The 21,117-nt window shown below is 34.3% G+C and overlaps 1 long non-coding RNA gene across 2 annotated transcripts; it reads left to right on the top strand.

The window, feature by feature from the left end:
- The first annotated feature begins 1,218 nt into the window (after positions 1–1,218).
- LOC147643031 (uncharacterized) lies at positions 1,219–19,363 on the top strand. Of its 2 annotated transcripts, XR_015272654.1 has the most exons (4): positions 1,219–1,391; positions 18,862–18,918; positions 18,981–19,287; positions 19,338–19,363. It is a non-coding gene; the product is annotated as an uncharacterized LOC147643031 (long non-coding RNA). The 2 variants fall into 2 exon arrangements; XR_015272655.1 differs by lacking the exon at positions 19,338–19,363 and having other exon boundaries at positions 18,981–19,319.
- Positions 19,364–21,117: the final 1,754 nt, after the last annotated feature.

The following is a 21,117-nucleotide window of genomic DNA, read 5'->3' as shown; positions in this document are numbered from 1 at the left end:
CCAAATTGAGTTGCTTCGAATAATGAAGCGGTAGCGGCTCTTTAAACTATAGAACATTGACACTAAATTAAAAATACTGGTGCGACTCTATTTAGCAGACTTTAAATTAGAGATTTAAAATTAATGTACATACATACATATGTAGATAAATTAAAAAACTATGCTTTAGAGACAGCTAGCGGTCTTTTGGGAACAAATCCGTAGAGGAATTTGCTAGCCCCTGGGTATAATTATTGCACTTACGGTGCTGTAGTTGTAAGGTTTCAATTGAAGTGTCGGAGGAAGATGATTTATCATAAACTACAGATTTAAAAAGTCTACCTAATCTTACCCAAAAACTTCGCGGACTACAACAAATACTGACCTTAATAATAGATTATTACTCAGTTTAGATCCGTTTATAGGTCAATGAAGGAAAATCCATGTAAACTAATTATATAAAATATTACTTGTTTAAATTTTGTTTTTTCATAATTTTTTATTTTTTAGATCAATGATTTTTTTGTTTTTATTCATATAGAAATACTTATTATTATAAAATTATTTAATCGCGTTTTTTGGCCTGGTTGGTCCTTTTCTATTTTTTTTTAATCTGATATAAAGTGTGAGGTAAAAGTTATAAATCGATAAGTAAGATATAAATATTTAAACCGCCTTCCGACATTTTTTGTACCCTTAGATGGTATTATTATTTTTTATTAAATATTTGCATCGCTCAGAAGGTTTTTACTTTGATTTTTATACCCTTGCAGGGTATTATAATTTCAGTCAGGAGTTTGCAACGCAGTGAAGGAGGCACCTCCGACCATATAAAGTAAATGTATTATTGATCAGCATCAACCGCCGAGTCGATACAGCCATGTCCGTCTGTCCGTTTCTACGCAAACTAGTCTCTCAATTTTGAAGCTATCTGAACGAAACTTAGTCTAATCCAAGGACCACATAAACATTGTAACCAATCGCTACACTCACAAATAAACATTACATTCAAGTTGTTTGCTCGAGATCTGACCGCACGAAAGATATTTTCCGGCTTCGGCTCGTCGGCTATGGGAGTGATGGTCTTGCTCGGATCTCGGGTTGCCTTTACATAATTTTAAACATAAATGAATGCGTGCAACAACAAGCTAATACCGGGACAGAGATGCAGACAACACACAAATAAAAGTTGAGGAAAATTAATCTCTCTTTGGTTTACTTTCCCCTTCTCAGCACTCCTGGTGTTCTGGAGGCTCTAGTTCGCCCACCCTTCCTATGGTCGCTTCCATCCTCAGCGCTATATAGCTTGAGCGACCCCTTCTACAAGTGCTACCCTATATTACAAGGCATGCCAGCTGCGGCCACTTCTCGACAGTTTAAAACATTATAAGGATTTTATTTAAAACTAAAAGGTATATAATCATTCCTTAAAATAGAGAACGTAAATAGACAATTAAACAAAAAAACTAAACATACAAGTAATAAATATGTAAACGCCCTTCAACTCGATTTCAGACATTCACAAGGAATATTGGCAAGGACAATTTAAGGCAAGTCGAACGAGGATTTTATTTCTTGCTTTCCCTGCTTACGTTAACTGTAAATCAACATATGTATGTACATGTTACAACAAAAAAATCAATCAGATATGGAGAAGCATAAAAGCTTCTACCTTAAACAGCCTTAAGCGCAATCGCTTTATGTATCGGCGTTCTTTCCTTTTCCTCTTCCCTCTTCCCTCTTCGTTTTTCGCCGTTTGATCGGATAAATTTTCGTTTCTTTCTTTTTATACCCCTGCAGGGTATTATAATTTAAGTCAGAAGTTTGCAACGCACTGAAGAAGGCACCTCCGACCATTTAAAGTATATATATTCTTGATCAGGATCAACAGCCGAGTCGATCTAGTGTAACAATTCTGGCAGATGTTGCTAACCTAGGTCGGCGCACGCTTCTTGTCCCGGCTCGGGCTCGTCGGCTAATGGGTGGTATTCTTGCCTCACTAGGAAATGCCTACTAAACGAATCTCACAGTTTACATCAATGCGTGCTACGACGAAAAAAAAAAAAAATACATAACCAAACAATCACATACACAGAGTATCAACTGGTAAACACACTTGCGGGTTACTTAGGTCGCTCCTGATGGAGTTGAAGCGGCTTTGCCCTCCCTTCCATGGTCATCAAATCCAAAATGCCATTTGACCCCTTCTGAACCCTGATCAAGGCATCCCTAAGGAAAGTTGGCTTGCTGAAAACAAATTCAAAAAACTGCTGATAACCACATTATAAAAAGTTTATTCCTTACGATCTAAAATTTGCATCCATTAAAAACCGACAATATAAATTCCTTATTAACCATGTACCGTAAAACTTACATATATCCGAATTTAATCTATTTGGAAATTGAACGACAATGATGTTGGTTTAATCGCGAAGCGATATACAAATAACAAAATAATATATCCTCTGCAAACATTCGCACAATTTCTCTCAGTGTAGAGACCAAAAGCATAGGGGACAGATCGAGGCTCGCAAAGAGTTATGAACCTCTCAATTAGGTTTTAATTTTAGGCTTTCGATTATTATTTCCCTTTTTATACCCTTGCAGGGTATTATAATTTCAGTCAGAAGTTTGCAACGCAGTGAAGGAGGCACCTCCGACCATATGAAGTATGTATATTCTTGATCAGGACTAACAGCCGAGTCGATCTAGCCATGTCCGTCTGTCCGTTTCTACGCAAACTAGTCTCTCAGTTTTGAAGCTATCTCAATGAAACTTTATAGTTAGCCTTCTATATACTCTCACTCGTATATATGTCGGAACGGACCAGATCGGACGACTATATAGTATAGCTGCCAAAGGAATGATCGGAAAATTTTTACAAAAAAAATTAGAACATTTTTAGTTTTCAATAGAATTGGTTCAAATTTGAGATATAGCCATTTTACTATACTCTACAATTTTGAATAAAATTTTATGAAAATCGGACTATTATATCATATAGCTCCCATAGGAACGGTCGAGAAATTAATACAATTAACAAGAAAGGAAGCTAACTTCGGCACGCCGAAGTTTATATACCCTTGCAGATAGAACTTCTATGAATAAAAAACCATACAATACAAATTATATATCTTTGTGTTAAAAAACAATGAAGTAATACCTGCTTTCATTTCATTCACCTATACATATTATATTTGCAGTTTTACATTCACTGATTTGCATTTTTCCTCCACATCAAACGATCGTTTGTATGGCACCTATATGATATAGTAGTCCGATTTTCATGAAATTTACCACAAAATTTAAGACTTAAATTAAATGCCTATACCTAAAATTTGATGAAAATCAGTTGAAAACTGAAAAGGTTATAAATTTAATTGTATTAATTTCTCGATCGTTCCTATGGGAGATATATGATATAGTAGTCCGATTTTCATAAAATTTTATGCAAAATTGTAGAGTATAGTAAAATGGCTATATCTCAAATTTGATCCAATTCTATTGAAAACTCAAAAAGTTAAAAATTTTTAAAAATAATTTTCCGATCATTCCTATGGCAGCTATATGATATAGTCGTCCGATCCGGCCCGTTCCGACATATATACGAGTGAGAGTATATAGAAGGCTAACTACAAAGTTTCATTCAGATAGCTTCAAAACTGAGAGACTAGTTTGCGTAGAAACGGACAGACGGACAGACGGACAGAAGGACAGACGGACAGACGGACAGACGGACATGGCTAGATCGACTCGGCTGTTGATCCTGATCAAGAATATATATACTTTATATAGTCGGAGGTGCCTCCTTCACTGCGTTGCAAACTTCTGACTGAAATTATAATACCCTGCAAGGGTATAAAAAATCGATGTCAAACACGCGCAAACGCAAATAATGTTGTTTTTATCAAAAAAAGTCATAAAAAATGGCATGCTTTGTTTTGATGCCAATCTCTTAAACAGAAGCATTTTGCTTTGACTTTTGGTTTCTAATATGACATAAAAACCCAAAGAGTCAATATAAAATGCAAAAGGACATTTGCGATTACCAATAGTCGTACAGTTTTAATTTAATTTATCGCTTTCCAAAATGTTGCGTGCGACCGGGACTAAAATTGAATTTAACCAAGAAAGGAAGCTAACTTCGGCACGCCGAAGTTTGTATACTCTTGCAGAAAGAACTTCTTTGACTAGGAATCCATACAATATAAATTATTTATATTTGTGTTAAAAACAATGAAGTAATACCTGCTTTCATTTCATTCACCTATACATATTATATTTGCAGTTTTATATTCCCAAAATTGGTATTTAGTCGTCTGATTTTTATGAAATTTTTTAAGACTAATATAAAATGGCTATACCTCAAATTTGATGAAAAACAGTTGAAAACTGAAAAAGTTATAAATTTAATTGTATTAATTTCTCGATCGTTCCTATGGGAGCTATATGATATAGTAGTCCGATTTTTATAAAATTTTACACAAAATTGTAGAGTATAATAAAATAACTAAATCTCAAATTTGATGAAATTCTGTTGAAAACTGAAAATGTTATAATTTTTTTTTAAAAATTATCCCATCATTTCTATGGCAGCTATATGATATAGTCGTCCGATCTGGCCCGTTCCGACATATATACGAGTGAGAGCATATAGAAGGCTAACTACAAAGTTTCATTCAGATAGCTTCAAAACACAGAGACTTGTTTTCGTAGAAACGGACAGACGGACAGAAGGACAGACGGACATGGCTAGATCGACTCGGCTGTTGATCCTGATCAAGAATATATATATTTTATGTGGTCGGAGGTGCCTCCTTCTCTGCGTTGCAAACTTCTGACTGAAATTATAATACCCTGACGGGTATAAAAATAACTACTTAATATTTTTAAATCAAACAAAATTCATTATTAAGAGAATTCAAGGGTTCAAAATCGCCCTTAGCACCAATTATAGTGCTAACCAAGAGCTATACGTTTCAATTTTTATAAAATTAAAATAAAGTCTTGGCACATGTGTTTTTTTAGTTTGAATGCGTACGAATGTCGCATTCGACACCAGAGAATTGCCCATATTTATTTATTTAATTACTATTAGCTATTATACATAAAAATATTTATAATAAAGTAACTAATCATAGAGAGGAGTAACTAGCTACTGAGGCCTTCGACTCGATAATTAATATAACAATTTTTTTCAGTGGGGGCTTATGGCCTATCAATTAGTGAGTTATAACATGTCGTGCTGTTTAAATTAGGTGTATGATTTTACTTTTCGTTAAGAAAGATATTATTGGGTTTAATTTAGTAGTTGTTAGGGTAGCTAATAAGTTGGAGGGCAGTGTAAGCCCGAAGAGGTTGGTCCTATGTTTATGATAGTGTCTGCATGAATCTAGTATATGTTTGACTGATAGATCCTCCCCACAGTTAGGACAGTTTTACTGTCTTTCGCCGTTTAGTACGTGCCTGTGTGTGAGTTTTGTGTGTTCAGTTTTTAATCGAGTGATAATTGCGCATTTCCTTCTGTCTCACGACGCAGGGTATTTGGTATCTTTTTTTTCAGGGTTAAATTGTTTATACCAGTGGACAAATGACGGACAGTCTTCCAATTCTATGTCGAGCACTATCTGTTTGATTTTTTTCCAGATATTCTGCTGTACTCCAGGTATAATTGTATAGCACGGAGCCCTTTCGGATAACTTTGCTGCCTTGTCGGCTAACTCGTTTCCAGATATTCCTATATGCGCTGGTACCCATAGTATCCTAATTTTGGCACTATTATGTATGCAGAGGTGACGAATTTTACATAGAAGGTTGCTGTTATTGTAGAAGTTTTGGACTCCTTGCAGGGTGGAAAGACTGTCACTGCAAATGATATATCTTCCTTTTAGTTGGAGGGCAAGTTTGATTGCTTTAATAATGGCTATTGCTTCTGCAGCGAAAACCGAGTAGTGGTGAGGTAGTAGGCCCCACGAAATAATTATTCCGCGTTCGTCTACCACTGCGAAGGAGGTTGTGGCTTCTGACTTGGATCCATCCGTATAGAACCACTTCCGATCAAAGTTGTGACTGGTGTCCTAGATTTTTTCAGGACATGGAGTGAAGTGTCAATGGTCGTGGAGCGAAATGTGATAAGGAGGAAGGATCTTATTTAGGTTAGATGGCGCACACCATCCGTAGATAGGGAGGCCATACTCGATTTTGGATGCCATCAAGGCTCTCGTCGCTTGTATAAGTGTTGTGGAGTGAATTAATGAGCGCTTAGTTATTAAGAATTTAATAATGTTATTCCTATTGTTAAGTTTTATTCTAAGATCTATACACAGTTGTTTGAATGTGAGTCGTTTATTGATAGTCAGGCCGAGAATTTTAAGAAATGGTACGAGTTCTATGTCAATTTTATTGAAAAATAATTATGGATATGTACAGAGCTGTTTTTTGCAAATATGAAAGAGTTCACATTTATTTACAGCAAGGGTAGCACCGGAGGTGTTTCCCCATATTTGAATTTCATTAAGAATATCTGTGAACTTATGGTTGAGTGAATTGGTATTCTTACATTTGCTAAAAATAATGGCATCATCTGCATAGATTGAAAGGTTAAATTGCATATATCTTAAAATGATGTTATTTAAGGATTGGAAGGCAATCATGAACAACACCACAGAAAGGGGCGATCCTTGTGGGATGCCATTGTGGAGAGTATAGAACTTAGATAGAGTGTTGTTTACTCTTACTCGGATTGAACGGTTGATAATGAAGGCCTTCGCTAAGTTGAAGTTCATTTGACCTACCCCCACTGGGAAAGTTGATCCAGTAATGTATGCACCCCATGTGATCAAAAGCTTTTTCGAAATCAGTTGCCAGAATGGTAACATGATTTTTGGGGGAAAGGGCATCAGATGCATAATGATGGAGATGCACAAGAGAATCAAGGGTGCTACGCTGTTGTTTAAAAGCTGATTGGTGGGGGCTGATAAGTTTTTGTTTTGTAATAAACCACATAAGTCTTTTGGCTAACATTTTTCAAGGGTCTTGGTTAAACAGGGAAGGAGAGAAATGGGTCTAAAGGAAGATATTTCGTGGGTTGGTTTATTTGGTTTTAAAATTGGGATTATAATGGCGGATTTCCAGACGTGGGGGTAGGAGTCTTTACCAAGCATTTCATTGTACATTTCTAATAGGCAATACTTATGGGGCCCATCCACAGTAGAACATGTTGGCCGAGCCGCTCGTCGAGCAAAAATTTCATTTGCCACCAACTAGTGGCAACATGCTCGCAAACGTCATTTGCTGGCAGATCTTTGAGAAGCTAACATGGCAACGGACAACGACAACGCCACTATAATTGCACTTTTGGCAATTAATGCTTAATGAAAATAAAGTTTTCAATTAAAATAAATAAATTGTTTTGACATTTTAGAGCTGCGCTATCACGTGTTGTCGCTTCAAACGTTTGCTTCAAATGATGTTCGTGCCAACGTTGCCATCCATTGTCGAGCATGTTGTTGCGAACACATGCAAGATACATAGAATCATGGTACAATTATAATTATTATAATTGTATTATGCAAAGAATGATTTCTATTTCGTTCGAGCGGCTCGACGAACACGAAATTTGTTCGCGAGCACTACCAACATGTTGTTTTGCGGAGACTTCATCTAGCGACGTCTTATAGCTCAGCTGAATTAAATGCATGAGTCCGCTGTTTGTGCTTTGCGCAATGAAAATCAGTAACAGCCGACAATACAAGCTGATTCCACTGAAGTAACTTCCATAAAAATGGAGACCACCATGTCCAAAAAGTCATATTTGCTTATAAGAAATTTCTTTAAAAGCTAAATATGCTTCGCCTTATTTCCAAGCTTCCAAGCAAACCATAGCACAGTCCCGACCATAGGCCAAAAATAAAAAAATTGATTTTGAGTTATTTTACCGAAAACCGATACTATGATCAGTTAAGTTTCCAAACTTTGCTGTGCAACACTTTTTTCCCGATATTTTCACGGAATTTTCCAACATTGGAACGCAAAGATCGAATGTGTTTGTGTTTTGTGTGTTTTGACCAAATTCTGTTGAAAACTGAAAATGTTATAATTTTTTTTTTTGTAAAAATTGTCCGATTATTCCTATGCCAGCTATATGATATAATTGTCCTATTTGATTAAAATTTGCTAAGCGTATATAAAACTACACCGAACTTATACAAGTAGTCTGGAAGTTTAGATAACATACAGTGGATCACAGCTTATTTTTTGCAGAGGTAAACTTGAAATTCAAATTCTTATAGCAAACAAACGGAACGAGATATAAAAAAAATTTAAATGCTGTTTTGTAAAGTTTGATTAAGGCATTTATTAACACTTTTAATTTTTTGAATACCATTAGTTAGCTCTTAAATTAAAAAAAAAAAAAACTAAAAATACGGACTTTTTTCATGTCACAGCTTATTTCATGCAAGAACTTTAAGTACACTAAATTTTAATTTGTTAATCTAAATTAACTTATTCTTATTGCAATCTACTGGAGAAGATATCAGCTTGTATATTTTTCACGTTTTGGCGTTTAGTTACATTGAAAAAAAAAAATTTTTCTTTGATTTCCCAAAATGAGCTCGCGTACACCCATGGAGCAGAGCAAATTGGTCCAAAATCATTTAAAAAATGGAAAACCTAAATTTAATTTTGCTGAAATTATCAACCTGAGCTCTAGTACTGTCCAATATATCTAATGCTTCGATCGAGAAAATCTATTCGAAGGTAAAGGCCAAAATTCTCAAAATAAAAATTTTACAGATACAGAAAAGGCGAATTACACGAAAAAAACTAATTAAATTGGTTAATTAATCGCCAAAATTGGGCACCAAAACTTAAAGTAGATATTTAGCATGAAATGGGAAAAGGTGTCCTGATAACACAACTTTAATGACTATGTAGCCCGCAAAAAGCCTTTTATTGGGCAGAAGAATCAGAAGCACAGACTTAAATGTTCCAAGGACCATGTAACTAACCTTTATCGATGATGATGCGTGATGTTATTTTCATAGACGAGTCCAAGATAAACATTTTTTGTCAAAATTGGGACGGATGGAATGCATCAACTAAATACAGAGCTGCACAATAATACGGTCAAGCATGGCGGCATCCGGAGTTGGAATCTTGCCGTTAATCTAGGGAACTATGGACAAACATATACATATATGTAAGTACCTTCAATTATTGAAGAACAACTTTGACCAGGACGCCAAGAAATTGGCCTGATCTAAACGTCATTGAGAATTTGTGGCCAACCAAAATGAACTCAAAACAGCCCTCTTAGAAGAATGGTCCAAGATTCTAAAGGAATGAACAGAAAAATTGGTTTCTTCGATGGAAACTCGTTTTAAGGATGTAATTACGCAATATGGAGGCCAAACAAAATATTAAGTTTATTATTATAATTATTATTTTTTAAGATCAAGGTGTTAGCATAAAATAAGCTGTGGCATGAGAAAAGTATGTATTTTTTTTATTTTAGTATTAAGCGTTATATAATGGTATTTTAAAATAATGAATTGTCTTAATAAATGCCTAAATCCTACTTAACAAAACTGCATTTAAAATTTGTTGATATCCCTTAAAGTTCGTCAACTATACGAGTTTGAATTTTAAGTTTACCTCTGAACGAAAAAAGCTGTGAGCCACTGTACATATGTACCTCTAAGAATAAAAAAAAAATGTCTTACTATTGTAATTTTGTATTTATAATCGAACGTTCCAATATAATATAGACGTTCGATATGGCCCATTTTTTGTAACATATATTTATATTTTTTTTTTTTATTTTGGGGAAAATTTTGTTACAATAAAACAACTAAACCATTCCAGCCGAATCACTGTGCTTTGACAACTGCCGAACTGACTTCTGTTCTGACTTTAATTTATAGTAGTATTATTTTATTTATTTATTTATATTAATATTTATCATATATGTAAAGTATTGAGGTACAGTCGGACAGAGGATACACATTTAATTTCGGTATGAATGGAGTTCGACCGATCGAGAGAGCAGAATAGAAGTCATCAGAAGCAGTCGCATTTTCGGGTGTCGTTTTTGAATACAATTCTAATAGAAAGCTTATAGAAGTCGTTTAAGCTGAATATCAGTTGTCAATGTTGCTAAAGTCGTCTGAAGTTGTTGTTTAAAGTTTCCAATAGTTTATATAATCCCGCACACTTATGTTAAATTAATCTCAGCATACTAATTCTAAATAAACTATATAATACAAACTCTACATATACACATACACAACATAAACAAACTAAATCATAGTCAAATAAAATAAAATACTCTTATATAGAATTTTAACTGCACGAACCAAAATTAACAAAGGGAAATAGAAATAGAAAGCGGGGCAATAGATACAGAAGCTGGGCCTAGCAGAAGAGAGAACAGGGAACCATTTGAGCCACATATGAAAATCGACGGAATTGGAGTTACTGATTTTGATGTAGGTAGCGTAGAGGAACATGCCCATGAGGATTGTGATTTAAGAACATAATTAAAACATTTAAATTTAAAGCATAAGCCAACACGACCATGTGCCTTAGGTCTTCTTGAGCCCTTTTACAAATTCAACTGTTAAAAAAAAAAACGATATAAGTAAAATAGCTGGTGGATCCTATTTACATATCGAATTATCAAAGCAGTTAAGTAAAATGTCAGTATTTTCCCAATTGCCGGATGTACTTAATATCGATTTAAACATTTTTAAAAGTTCCCGGGCGCTGCTATGGCCCATTCTTATTCGTATTAATGATGTCCAAGGCCTCCCTGTTTTTTCAATTGGAGTTTTTTCGGGTCATACTAAGCCTTCTAATTGTGACACTTTTTAATAAAAATTTGTGTCCTAGTTGTCAAAAATGATTAACCATTTTAAATAAAATAATTGGTTTGGAAATTAGAGCCATCGTTTGCGATGCACCTGCTCGTGCATTTATTACAGGCACGCCTGGACATACTTCTAGCCATGGGTGTAGTAAATGCACTCAAGTAGAAAAAAAGTAGATTCTGTACTGACATTCAGCACTGGACGTGGTGAATTGATATCAGATGAAAACTTTTGTGAGAGGACTTACCGTCACCATCATAAAGAATACTTAAAAAACAGTCGGCTTAGAAATTACGATTAAAATGTTAACTTAAGTTCCTCTTGACTGCATGCACCTTATTGAATTGGGTGTCATGCGAAAATTTTTATTTAGAATTTTAAATAATGAAGTTAATCTATATATATACATATATAAAAATGCTCTGTTCGTGTCTACATCCTTCATAGACTCGAAAAGTTCTGAACCGTTTAAGCCCAAATTTTTACACAACATGCGTTGAGGTTCCAGCTCGGTTATTGACTACTTTTGATGTTGATAGCTTATCTGCGGTGGCGAATATATCTATTTTTTTTTGCGTTTCCAAGTGCCCCTACTGCTGCGCCATCTACAGGCAGCCAGCTGAATCAAAGCATTTCCTGTCAAACATTCAAAACATATTGAAAGAAGAAACTTGAAAAGTTCTGAACCGTTTAAGCCCAAATTTTTACACAACATGCGTTGAGGTTCCAGCTCGGTTATTGACTACTTTTGATGTTGATAGCTTATCTGCGGTTGCGAATATATCTATTTTTTTAGCGTTTCCCGTGCCCCTACTACTGCGCCCTCTACAAGCAAATCGAACCATTTCCTGTCAAACATTCAAAACATATTGAAAGAAGAAATTGGAGATACAAATTTTATTTTTTGTTCAGGTTCAGTAAGAAACGAAGTCATGCCACCAAAGAAGTCGAGATTGGGTCGTCGTATTCGCAATACAGAAGCAAAAAGACGTAAGATTACGAATATGACTGACGAAGAACGAGCCTCCATCCGAGAGACGCGGCTGCGCGATGAACTTTTACTCATACAGGTTAATGGTTCGGAGGACCGATTGCAATCATATATTGAAATGTCGTCAGTTGTTTCATCAGTACATTGTCGATATGTATGCAAAAATTGAAACAACGGTTGCTGTTCCTCCGATTGAATCAGAAGAAACTTCGGTCCGAGGAATATACCCATTTGCGGGATGCTGTGATGAATGACCGTAATACAACCAACGTTGGAAAGCTCACGATTTTACCATCCTCATACATAGGTAGTCCACGCCACATGCATGAATATGCTCAAGATGCCCAGGCATATGTTCGTTGCTACGGCCGTCCAGACTTATTTATCACCTTCACATGCAATCCAGCTTGGGACGAGATAGTACAGCTGTTATTTCCTGGACAATCATATAGGGATAGGCATGACATCACAGCCCGTGTTTTTAGACAAAAGCTCAAGTCACTGATGGATTTCATTGCGAAACATGAAGTTTTTGGATCTGTGCGGTGGTAGAATGGCAGAAGAGAGGATTGCCGCATGCGCACATACTGATTTGGCTGTATGATAAAATTACTCCACACGAAATTGACAATGTGATATGCGCTGAGATTCCACGGGCAGAGGTTGATACAGATTTGCATGCAGTTGTCATCAAGAACATGATCCATGGCCCATGTGGTACCCTCAACCGAAGTTCACCAAGCATGGTAGACGGGAAGTGTTTCAAGCGATATCCTCGAGCATTTACAGCCAACACCGTAACAGGGGAAGATGGATATCCTCTGTATAGGAGACGGTCAACTGAAGATGGAGGGACTTCGGCAACTTTAAACATGAGAATTGGTGATATTGAGGTAGACAATCGTTGGGTGGTTCACCACTATTGTCAAAATCATACAAAGCGCACATCAACGTAGAATATTGCAATTCCGTGAAATCGATTAAATATATCTGCAAGTACGTGAATAAAGGCAGCGATATGGCAGTTTTTGGTGTTCAGGCAGAAAATGGTGACAGCAATGCAGTACGAGTTGTCGATGAAATATCTCAATACCAGGCTGGAAGATACATAAGCAGCAACGAGGTTGCATGGAGAATTTGTTCGTTTCCCATTCATGAACGCTATCCAGCTTTAGTTCACTTGGCAGTCTATTTGGAGAATGGTCAACGTATCTATTTCACAGAAAGAAATGTGCAAGAAAGAGTCCTGAATCCGCCAGCGACAACTCTGACTGCCTTCTTCACCTTATGCCAGGAAGATGATTTTGCCGGAACATTGATGTATTCAGAAGTGCCCTCTTAACCACAATATGCCACAGAGAAACGTGGCAGGGTACAGCTAGTAATGAATATAAAGCTTCCAGGCCAAGTTAAAAAATATCAGAATGTTTAAAAAGGTACGTTAAGGTACGTCCCAGCCCAATTTGCTCGAAAGCTAATAACATTGAATGATTTGCCGCATTAGACAATTCCTTTTAAACACTGGCGTTGTAGCTCTTAGAGATACAAATTATTATGAATTATGAATTCCTTTTGTTACACTGCGCATGCAGGTCCAACATTAATACTGTCTAAAATGTGTTGGATCTATTTCTGACGAATTTTCCCATCGTTTTCTGGAATAAGTAGTGTGTCATACAATGTTAATGGCTTACTTCATGTAAAAGAGGCCATACAGCAAATCGGTGATCCGGTTTCAGGCTCTTCTTACTCATTCGAGGACTACCTTCAAACTCCTAAGCGGTTAGTCCGAAAGCCAACACAAAGGGACGTACACTCAAAATAAAAGGCCAGATAGTTTTTGTTATGTAGGAGAACAAATCCCAATTGAGTTAGATAGTTTTGGAGAGGATGCATATGGTATTTTTATTTTACGCAAGATATTTTTAGAATTGTATAGTTTATCTGAAGATATCTTAAATATGGCAGCAGATTTAGAGAGATTAAGGGTATCAGATAAGGTTAGAAAAGCAATAGCGATGCCATTTAAATTTACATTTTTCATAGATTTCCCTTTCTTAATTTTATTTTGTTTTTTTTCGGAGGTGTTTAGTCCGTAGGCGTATTTTTATATTTTTTATATTTATATTTTTAAATATGAATCTGGAATGCCTTAAGCGACGGCGCACAGTGGTTTAACTTGTAGTGAAGTGCGGAAAAAAATTAAATAACTTCCCAAAGTCTCAATGCATTGACACAAAATTGTTTAACTCGGGGGTTCTTGGGGTCGCCTGCAGTCGGATTAAAAAAATTCAAAATGGCGGATCCAATATGGCGGAAATTTTTATTTTTTAAGTGATCGGATTTACTTGAAATTTTATACATGGGCGCTTTTGGGATCGCTGACTACGATTCTGAAGTCAGATATTTTATTATTTTTTTTTTACTTTTTATGTTTTTATTTATTTTTTTTAATTTTTTTCTTTAAATTTGTGAGTGAACGGAAACAACTATACAATTTTTGAAAATAACTTAATCATCGTTACAGACTGACACTTCTTATATGGCCAAGCATGAGTTTCTAGCTTTTGGAAGTACCGACTGAGCATGTTCATATGTGTATAAAGCTGACCAAGTCTTTTTTATTTTACCAGCAAAGTTATAATTAACTTTAAAAAAGGTTAAAAATAATCTTTAAATACCTAGTTTATTTTTTTTTATTTATGTTTGAAAAAATATTTCTTTAATACGAAGTGCACAGTAACTCCTTGGCCTCGTCAGTCATAAGCAAAAAATTATTTTTTGGTTTTGGCTTTAAAGAGTTTATCAACGGATCTGAACATAAATAGATCAAGTGCAAGACGTCTTCGTTTGTCGAAATTCTGTAGTGTTTTCTAGTATGATATCTGCGAAAATACTTATAGTCTTTATTTCTGCATTATTGTGCTTCCTCTGATAAAGCTCCTACTGGGAAAATGCATTTTTAAAAAATGTGTTCTCCATGAACGAGGACTTTGTGGACGGTGGAAGGCATATTATACCATGGATATTTTTGAATATATAACTTGGCTGTTTCCATGGCATATTCTCCAAATTTTTTGGAATCGGCAGCTTCATTGCAGGTCATAACTTCTAATATAATTGCAAAAGGACGAATGAGTTATTCACTGACTCCAGTTATTTTTGAAGTAACAATGAAATCAGAAAAAAATCTTCTTGAAGTGTTTCCGTCATTTGTAGTTCCTGTTCCTTGTTTCCCTATGTCAACCAATATTTCTAATTCCTCTCGAAGTTTTGGTTGAATGCATTGTTTTCGTTCTTCTTTAACAATTTTCGTTGTTTCATTGGTCCGCCAAGATTTAAAAGGTAAATTATACGCTATATTGAAAATGCATTGCATGAATCTAATGCGTGCATGCAGTGGAATCATCCCAAATTTTAACGATTCTTCATTGACCTGCTTGGTTTATGTTAGGCTTAGCTTATTCATTTGTGATGTAGTACATCCACAAATATTAGTAACTGATTGCGCAGTTTTTTTTATCAATCATACTGAAAATAAGGACATGTTTTACCTTGAATGAACGATTGTTTTTAATAACTGTAGTCTCTTGCAGGTTACGAATGTCGGCATCTATATTTCGTTTGTTTTCGGAAATAACAGCTGATGTTTCTTTTATAAATTCAAATTTTAAGCATCTTGTTAAAGATGGGCGATCATTTTGCCATACTATATTTTCTCCACAAGTTATTTTTAATGGAACTACAGATGTTATGAACATGTTAGTATCTAAAATATCTTCATCAATAAATTTTTGATGGTATTGGATCTGGCTAGAAGCACCATCAGAGCCCCATTTACTGAAAAGGGTCAAAGATTCATCGCCAATTTCATTTATTTCTCGCTCATTTTTACTTTCGAATAGGCGGTTTGTTGTGTGGTTTAACAATTCCTGTAGAGTAACTCCTACCGAGCTCTCAGTAACAGTCATTTTTTCGGGTAGCATCTTTTTTTCTCTTCTAACAGTTTGTAGTACGCTGGAAAAATGTCATGCCCCTCAGTTTTTAGTACTTGCCTCAAGATCTCGTATTGTCCTTTGACAAGTCAGCCTGAACATATGTATAATGCCAGTGCCTTGTCCTCATCTAATACCGCAACTTGTTGTCCTTAGGTAGAATCATCATTTGTTTGTCTTTGATTTAATGCTGTTCGAATTTATTTTTTCTTATAACGTTTAGTACGACCTGAACATTCGTTATAAGATTTCTGAGGTCTGCCAATCTTTCTTTTTAGCGTACGGGATGCAGCTATATTTTCTTCAAGGGATACTTCGAATTTAACTGTTAGCCAAGCACAGTATTTCTTGTCAAACAATCTTTTATTTTTATAAACTTTTCTCCATATTTTAATAAAATGAAAAATAAATCGTTGCTGCACTTGATTCACAATTTTTTAAATTTGCGAGACACAAAGTATTGGGAATTCTCCTGAAAATAAGGACGCAATTTTTGAACATCTTGTCCATAAGAAATTAGTTCTGAGCACAAATCTTTATAAGGAATGCAACTTGTAGACATATTTGCAAATTTTTGACACCAGTATAAAAGCACTTATTAAATTATATAGTCTCCATCAAAACTTGAATTAAATAATTTGAAAAGCAATACTGTTCTCATTGTTTATCTCGGAAAGAAGTGCATCTTTTCTATTCGAGGCTCGTTCAACTCGCAGAATGCGAGCGGCAAGGATAAGTTCCACGCCTGAAGTTTAACGTTTGTATTTTTTCACCAATTATTTTGATCAAAAAATGGTCTTCACAGAAAACTTCTTTAGAGTTTTCTAAAAAATTTGTTCACGAAGCGTTTGAAGTTTTTGTCTATTTTATTTTGCAACCACTTGAATAATAATTTTACCTGTTGTTTAAAATAAACGCATCTACTTTTAACTGACACAGTCGTGACAAGCACACTTTAAGGAATATTCTTTCCATTTCCATTTGAGAGCGAGAGAAACATAAAAAAAAAAATAATAATTAAAAACGAGAAAATAATCGGTTATATATGTATATAAAAAATCTGAAAGGAATTAAACTTTTTCATAAAAAAGAAGAAATGCGGAATCTTATTTCCTATAAGAATAAGATATTCAAAAAAATAAAATTTTAAACTCGAATTTTTAGTGACCAGGGGCTAACATCCCCACCACTTTTAAATCTATGTCAGGTTCTTGCACGGGACCGCTCAATTACATATGGGCAATTCTCTGGTGTCGAATGCGACATTAGTACGCATTCAAACTAAAAAAACACAGGTGCCAAGACTTTATTTTAATTTTATAAAAATTGAAACGTATAGCTCTTGGTTAGCACTATAATTGGTGCCAAGATCGATTTTGAATACTTGTTCGTTTTCAAGATATTCATTAAAATGTACTGCATTCGCACGCGACAAAAACAAAAGTTACATCAGCGAAACGTGATGAAAAATTGTAGTACAATAAATTTTAATGAATTACGCAATGAATTCTCTTACTAATTATTTTGTTTGATTTTAAAATATTAAGTAGTTATTTTTTAAATTCAATTTTAGTCCCGGTCGGACGCGACATTTTGGAAAGCGATAATTCAAACTAAAACTGTGAGAATAATGGTGATTACATAAGTCCTTTTCCACTTTATATTGACTCTTTGGGTTTTCTATGTGATATAAGAAAACAAAAGTCAAAACCAAATGCATTTGTTTAAGAGATTGACATCAAAACAAAACAAGCCATTTTTTATGACTTCTTTTTGATAAAAACAACATTATTTTCGTTTGCGCGTGTTTGACGTCGATTTTTTAAAATTTATTTTTGAAAATGAAAAATTCTCTTTGTCTTTATTTTTTACGTAATCATGTTAAAAATACTCGTTTTAAAGCATTTTTAAGTTTTTGGCCGCGGTAGACCTTTCTGGAGAATTGCCCATATCTAAGACGTATGTGTAAAAGGAGTGTCTACGTAACTGTATATAACTGTACAATGCATAATGTTCATACATATGTTTATCCTGCTCTTGCATTTGATAAAACGCTCGCAGGTTAAAAATAACGGTATATTCGAAATGTATAGAAGAAAATTCTTTAATATATTTTCGTAAAATATAATATTCTAAGATCCACTTCATTATTAAAAATTAATTATAAAAAAATTAATTTGTTTTTTATACTTCGAGCGAAAATTAAAATTTTTTAAGTTTGTCGGCTTATATCGTCGAAACTACTGACCGAATCGAAATGTTTTAAGAAAATCATGTATAGATAAATTTATTAGCTTTCATTTGATACCAAATTTATGTAAATTGAATACTTGAATATGGAGTTATTACCATATACATATATGGAAATAAAAATTTAAACATTTTCCAAAGTCATCAGACATTATATAAAATATAATCTGAAATTGCAAATTTACGCAGCTGAAACTTAAATATCTTTTTAAAAACAGTATAATAAACCAAAAAAAAAAAAAAAACATACCATACCTTGGAGGTACTTGTAGGTAATTTTATAGCTCTACAAATTCTAATACAAAAAGTTAAGCATTTGATAAGTATATTGCAATAGCCTCCGAATTTTGATATTTTTTGTGAATTATGGCCTTAGTATATAAAAGAGTCTGGACAATATACAAAAAATGAGTTACAAATTATATGCACATTATAATTTGCAATAATCTGAAAGTATTAAATTTCACTACAAAACACTTTAAAGGCTTTCAGACCTTATATATGCATGTATCATTAAAATAATGTAATATTACATATTGGACAGCATAGATTACTTATTTTACGCGACAATCGTGTTTAAAAAACTTTTAAATTCACATTTTTATATTTTGAATTTTTTCCTTAAATTGACCACTGTGCGGCGCTTAAAGTATCTTTAGAAGATTCACCTTCCATTGTCCGATGACAAAAAAAGAGTATTTTATGCAAATAACATAAAAGAACACACAAAATCATAAATATGTACATATGTTTTTCTGTTTTGATTTTGTTTTAGATACGCATAAAATGGAGCCAGATACTTAAATTTAAAAGTTGGCGTTTGATGTTAAAGGTAAGTAAATCAATTAAAATTGAATTACTTTTTAATTGTTCCCCTTATTTCTTCTTTTATAGGATGATTTTTTAATACAGTCGCAGAAAGAAAAGAAAAATGCAATCGATCGCCTAGTTCAAATGTTCGAGGAGCTGGAACAGAAGGTGCAGGTCCAAACTAAGATTTTAGAGAAAAACACAAAAGCGCTAGAATCAATTTCAAAGGAGTTGGCGTCCATGCAGCACGTCTCAAGATTGACTGCATTGCTGGAGGTCTTCCTTAAGGGAAAGACCAAAAGCAATGCAGTCAACTTTGAGTTCCCTTAAAAGGACGAGGAGGCTTTAGTCGCCCTGGAGTTTAGCATAGATCCGAAGAACAAAGAATTATGTAATATTCATAAATAAAATATTTGTAAAATATATAGTATATTTTTGCAGACCACCGCTGCAACCAAACTGCTGAAGAGGATTACAATCTCAAAATCAATTAAAACTGCGCGGAACGCGGACCTGCTTCTCAGTTACAACATTAAAGGGGTCAGCGGAAAAAAGAAATTAATAGACTTCCCAAATTTCTTTTTTGTTTTAATTGGTATGTTTTTTTTTCATAATGTTCATAATGTAGGAATACATTAACCGATTTCCATTTATTTTCATAACAGAAACTATTTCTAGCTTGGAGGACCAGAGCCAGCATCTCTGAATTTTCCAACAATTCCTATTTGATTCCTAAGGGAAATCCGTTACGATTCTTTGGTAATTCCGCCTGGTTTTTTTTTGAGATTCGTATCTGATTCTAAATTCACCTACGAAAACTGCTTGATTCCGTTTGGAATTCCTGGCTGATTCCACTCAGAATCCTGTTTTAAATTCCCTTCTGATTCAGGGAGGACATCGAGTCGAAATGCACTATTTTGTTTTGTTTTAGTTTCCTGAAGAGTATTACATAAAAAAATTACAACTTTTTCATTTAGTTAACTTAAAAATGAAAAAATCTTAACATTTTGTTTCACAAACGTCATGATATACCTTTATAACTTAAACTTAATAGTTAATTTAAACCAACCAACCAAAGGCGAGTGTTTAAGGCCGTTTGTTTCGGAACATTAATTTTCTTTTTTAATTTCTTTTAAGAATGTCAATATACACTTTATGGTCCATTATTACATCAATAAATTTCATGTTGCCAACGCCTGCATTGCCAATACAACCCCATACCATTACTCCTCCTCCACCATGCCTTACAGTTTAAATTGTGTATTTTGATTTAAACCGGTTTAAAACGGCCATCTGATCCAATTATGTTATATTTTGAATCGTCGCTAAAGATAATATTTTTCCAGAAATAGACAGAATGATTCTTGTACGCCTTAGCAAAGTTATGTTTCAGACGGGCATTTTTTTCTGACACGTGTGGCTTTTTACGTGGTGTACATATGTACATATATGAGCCAAAGCTGAATTCTTTTATAGTTCTACGGATCGTTTCTGGACGGACATCCTTCTTCAGAGTTGTCTTTACGAATTCACTAATCTAAACAGCTCTTTGAAAGGGTTCCTTGACCACAATGTGTGTGATTGAGCGTTTATCTCCATCGCTTAATTTTGGTGGACCGACACTTCTTTGGGTATTTTCAACTCGACCCTCGTTTTTAAAACTCACTATGACATAGTGATGCAAGTTCGACGGAAAACCTCGATGTCGATGTCCGATGTTTTCAAAATTACCATCGATGCATCACTTAACATCGCACTATGGTCCAGAAGTTGATTTTTTTGGCATAAATTCGAAATTTTCATGTTTATATTTTGTATTTTTGATTTAAAATTATTAAAGTTAAAATATCAAACATAAACAAAACTAAGAAAATATGCTTTACAAGCTTCTCTGAAGTTTTTTATGAGCTTTCGAAACCACACAATCGAATAGCTGTTTGGTAATAAGAAATTGGCGGCAAATTGCTGTGTTTACTTTTTTACGTGAAAATAAAAATTCTTTGTCCGAACAAACTATTGATAGTAATGGAAATTGTAAATCAAGGTATGTATTTTTTACTGAATATAGTCTGTTAATGTGTAGTCTTAGTGTTTGTGTTTTGTTTAATGTTCAATTTATGTGTATTTTCTATAGAAAATTAACATGCGTCCCTTGTGTTTCGTGGAAAAAATCTAACGACCTGACGGCTGCTGACAAAAACTAATTACTTCAGTTTGTACT

The sequence above is a fragment of the Drosophila serrata genome, unplaced genomic scaffold (assembly GCF_035046125.1).
Source record: "Drosophila serrata isolate PLE 108 unplaced genomic scaffold, ASM3504612v1 contig_301, whole genome shotgun sequence".
NCBI lineage: Eukaryota > Metazoa > Arthropoda > Insecta > Diptera > Drosophilidae > Drosophila > Drosophila serrata.
The sequence above is the reverse complement of the archived record's forward strand: the minus strand, read 5'-3'. Positions and strand labels throughout refer to the sequence as shown.